Raw genomic sequence first — 5,229 nt, 5'->3', positions numbered from 1 at the left:
GTGAGGCCCAGCAATAGGTATTTTACTATTTTTAAGCACACGAATGCATAAGAACCATTTAAAATTGTTTTCCAAATAGCTGTTGGCAACCCATTGGAAGGTAATGAAATCAATTTAGTTTGCTGTGACCAACACATGAGTAGAATAAAAAGTATCAAAGAACTTTTGTTTCTTTTTTGCATATACATGTGTCTATGATTTGAAATGTAAAATAAATTTCTCACTGAGGATTTTGGTCAAAAAAGTTTAAAAACCACTTACTTCTGGAGAATGTTCTTCCACTAGAGGATAGATATAGGAACAAATGATAAGTAGACAACATGCTCTTAGATCACACAAAACTACCAAGAAAAATGTCAAGTTAGCAAGTTGAAATCAGGATTCCTACTTGAGTACTGTTCATTGCATGAATTGCCTGAAAATTGCTGATGAATATATAAAGCTCATCCGTAGTAATTTCTCACTCATCAACCAAACTTGCTCATGACTGCATTTTTTTCTTTTATTCCTAGATATCTGAAAAGAATTATATCAACAAGCATGTGCTGAAATACTTCTCATGATTACTCAGAGTGATCTTGGCACCAAATTCCAGGCATCTCCATTTATTCTTCTAAAGAAAAACGAGGCTGCTCAGAAATGGAAAAGTAACTGTACATGTATAAAAATATTTGGATCAGATTGAAGCTTAGAATCCTGTTGTTCCAGCAAACAAACCTACACTAGAGGATTAAAATATCAACTGCAATTAATCCTATGAGCCTCAGATTTGATTTATGGTCATCCTCAGAAGGAGAATTGAACACCTGTATATCCCACACATCATGTTCAAGAGAACTAATACTTAAAAATTCTAAAGTGTCATTGATGCTGGTCTCTGAAAACTTTCTAAATTTTTAATGTGAAAAAACAAGAAAGCATCAAAAATATCATCTTGTCTACTTGTTAGAAGAATATGAGCAGTGCTTCGAGGAAGGCGGTTATTACCAACTAAATGATAGAGAGTTTTGTCGAAAGTAAAGACTTAATTTCACTACTGAGAGTGAGAAGTCAGCAACTGACAGAAGAGTAAAGTATGCAGAATTAAAACAGATGTTTTTAGTATAAAAGGAATGAACTCAGTGATCAAGTTTGGAGAATGTAATGAAGGGAGGAAGAAAAATATTACTATATATACATGTACATATATAGATATATATGTTGTTGCATGCCGTCAAATCAATTCCAACTCACAGTGACCATAAATAAATGCACTAATGTATGCATATATATGTATACATATCCGTGTGCATGTTGTTGTGTGCCATTGACTCAATTCCAACTCATAGCAACCCTAAATAAATACACACACACACACACACACACACACACATATATATATATTTATATATATATATATAGAACCAAACCTACTTTCAGTTGAGTCCATTCTGACTCATAGCAACCATGTAGGACAGAGTAGTACTGTCGTATAGGGTTTCTGAGGCTGTAAGTCTTTAGAGGAGCAGACTGCCACATTTTCCTCCCACATAGCAGCTGGTGGTTTCAAACTGCAGACCTTTCAGTTAGCAGTTGAGCTCTTTAACCACTGTGCCACCATATGTGAGTGTGTATGTGTATTCAAACTCAAAGGCCAATGAAGTTATTAGATGTTAAAGACTGAAGAGTATACTTTGTGCACAGATAGTGTCGCTTTCAAGAAAATATACAGGCTACAGGGTGCAATGGAGTAAATACATGGGAGTACAGTGAGAGCTTGTTTGACAAAATTTACAAGAGTGCTAAAGCAAGTGCATTAAATTCCTCATAGTATAAAACTAAAAGTTGAGTTAATTACAGAGAGAGCCTGTAAATATCCATGAGACATACTTACAAGTTCAGAAGATTAAGATACATAACAAATGAGAACAGGATCTTGCTATCCCTGGCTACAGAGCTATCATAAGCGTTAACTGCTTAGTGAGGAACAATTAGTGGTCAAAACCCAATTCACGCTTATACCATATATCTGAAATTCACTGTTTATGCATGCTAAATTTAACTGCTTAGAAATTTTGTTTTCAAGTTGATTCACTCTGTTGCCATATTTCACTCAACAGTTCTTATATACTTTATGTCTTAGCTGAAGAACACAATCAGATATAAGCAAAAATCAGAAATACCTGAATATGGGTGTTTTTTTTTTAATCTGCTGGACTGATATAGGCACAAACTGTCTATCTGTATGCCCACTCTATCTATAAGGTGGGTGAATAGAAGCCAACAAAATTGGTGTCCTGAATGTAGGCACTTAAATCTGCAGCACTTATTTCAACCATGCAATGAAAATATGCTTAGAAATCTTGGCATACCATAAGGTTGTGTCTAGGAAAAGACTTGTAACTGAAAAAAAGCATTTTTTTTAAAAAACAAATTATAACATTTGGTGGACCTACAAAATGTTCTCAATGGTCTTTTAAGATGTTTTGGTATTTCTAAACAAGGGAATGAAAGAAACATAAAATAATTCAACCTTTATAATGCAACACAATATACTTAATACATATCAGTGAATTTCCCAAAATATTTAACATTAAGTATTTATTCAATTTCCACAACTATTAACAAGCCACAAACTACACATCCCAGCCCATTTCCTTCAGCTGAATCTGCCTTTCTGTACCATGGCTGTGTGACTGGCCCTGCCTATTGGACAAGATGGTGAGAAGTATTTGCCTACAGATGAGCAAACAACAAAGAACTCACAGCCCGCCTGCTCAGATATAATCAAATAAAACAAAAAAGCAGGATACAATGTACATATGTACAATTAATAAACAAAGAAAATAACTACGAAATGTCCCAAAGACAGCAGACAATATCAAAACATAAAAAAAGACAGAATGGTTCCAGTAGGCTTCCAAATGAAACATCAGATGACTTTCCAGTAGAAGAAAAGGCACTTAAAAGAAAATAAAATTGCCAAACAAGAATAATATATCCTGCAAACATCGCACTCAAATATGACTGTGAAATTAGGACATTTCCACATAAACAGAAATTTAGAGAATATGTAAAAACCAAACTTACAAGAATTATTAAGAGTCCTTTGGTTTGAGAAAAAACAATATCAGATGACTGCCTGAATCTAGGACGCAAGACTACATCAGCTGGATACCAACCTAGGAAATGAACTCTCAAGGATAATTCAGAACTAAAAGATTTACAGCAGGGAACCAGAGAGGTTAATCTGTAAATGGCAATGTCAGAACAATAAAAGAGGGAATAAACTGTGCAGATATAGAGCTTTCTAATGGTGAGGAAGGCAAGGTGATACCAAGTAACAAAAGACTCTCTCAAAATTAGGGAAGAAAAGGGTACATTTCAAGGTAACCACAAAGAAAGTTAACAAAACTACTCACCAAAATAAAGAAGAAAACATAAAGTCTTAGTAAACACAATATCTACAAAAACAAAAGAAATGAAAAAAAAATCAGCAAACAAAAGTAATTCAGCACAGTAGAGTAAGAGGAACAAAGAAAACATCAGTACCACAAAAAAAGGCACTACAAAATGACAGCAATAAACTCATATCTTCCTATAATTACACTGAATGTAAACGCCCCCATAAAGAGACAGAGTGAGAGAATGTGTGTGTGTATATATATATATATATATATATATATGCTATCTCCAAGAGATACACCTTAGAAACAAAGACGTGAGTATATTAAAAATAAAAGGATGGAAAAAAATGTATCAAGCAAACAGCTACCAAAAAAGAGCAGGAGTGACAATGCTAATCTCACATAAAATAGATGTTAAAACAAAATCCACCATAAAAGACAAAGAAGGGCATTATATAATGATTAAAGGGATAATCCATCATGAAGACATAATCATAATAAATATCTGTCCCTATTTGCAAATGATATGATACTATATATACAAACCCAAAAGACTCCATGAAAAAAATACTGAAACTAATAGAAAGATTCGGCAGAGTATCAGGCTACAAGATAAACATACAAAAATCAGTTGGATTCCTATAAGCCAATAGAGAGAATGATGAAAAGGAAATCAGGAAAACAATACCGTTTATAATAGCCCCTAAAAAGTAAAATACTTAGTAATAAGTCAAACCAGGAATGTAAAAGACCTATACAAAGAAAACTACAAAACACTACTGCAAGAAACCAAGAGATCTACGTAAATGGAAAAAGATACCATGCTCATGCATAGGTAGAACCAACATTGTGAAAATAACAATTCTACCCAAAGCAATGTACATATACAGTGCAATATGGATCCAAATACTAACAACATTCTTACAGAGATAGAAAAAACTAATAATTAACTTCATATGAAAAGGGAAGAGACCCTGGATAAGTAAAGCAGTATTGAAGACAAAGAGTAAGGTAGGAGGAATACCACCACCTGACCTCGTTACCTGCTATACAGCTATGGAAGTCAAAACAGCCTGGTACCGGTATGACAGGTACATTGACCAAAAGAACAGAATTGAGGACTCAGATGTAAATCCACCCACCTATGGCCACCTGATTTTTGGCAAGGGTCCAAAGTCCATCAAATGAGGAAAAGACAGTCTTTTTAACAAATGGTGCTGGCAGAACTGAATGTCCATCTGCCAAAAAATGAAACTGAACCCATAACTCACACCATACACAAAAACTAATTCAAAATGGATCAAAGACCTAAATATAAAACTAGAAATTATAAAGATCAAAGAAGAAAAAATAGGGTCAAGACTAGAGGCCCTAACACACAACATTAACAGGATACAAGCCTTAACTAACAACACACAAACTCCAGAAGATAAGCTAGATAACTGGGACCTTCTAAAAATTAAACACGCTCATCAAAAGACTTCACCAAAAGAGTAAAAAGAGAACCTACAGACTGGGAAAATAATTTGTCTACTACAAACCCAAAAGAGATCTAATCTCTAAAATCTATAAGAAAATCCAACACCTCTAAAACAAAAAGACAAATATTCTAATTAAAAATTGGGAAAAGGAAATGAACAGATACTTCACCTAAGAAGACATTCAATTGGCTAACAGACACATGAGGAAATGCTCGCAATCACTACCATCAGAGAAATGCAAATCAAAACCACAATGAGATACCATCTTGCCCCAGCGTTAATGGCACAAATCGAAACACAGAAAATAACAAATGTCAGAGAGATAGAAATTCTTATGCACTTCTGGTGGGGAAGCAAAATGG

This window comes from Elephas maximus, chromosome X (genome assembly GCF_024166365.1).
Source record: "Elephas maximus indicus isolate mEleMax1 chromosome X, mEleMax1 primary haplotype, whole genome shotgun sequence".
Taxonomy (NCBI): Eukaryota; Metazoa; Chordata; class Mammalia; order Proboscidea; family Elephantidae; genus Elephas; species Elephas maximus.
Note: the sequence above shows the minus strand (reverse complement) of the source record.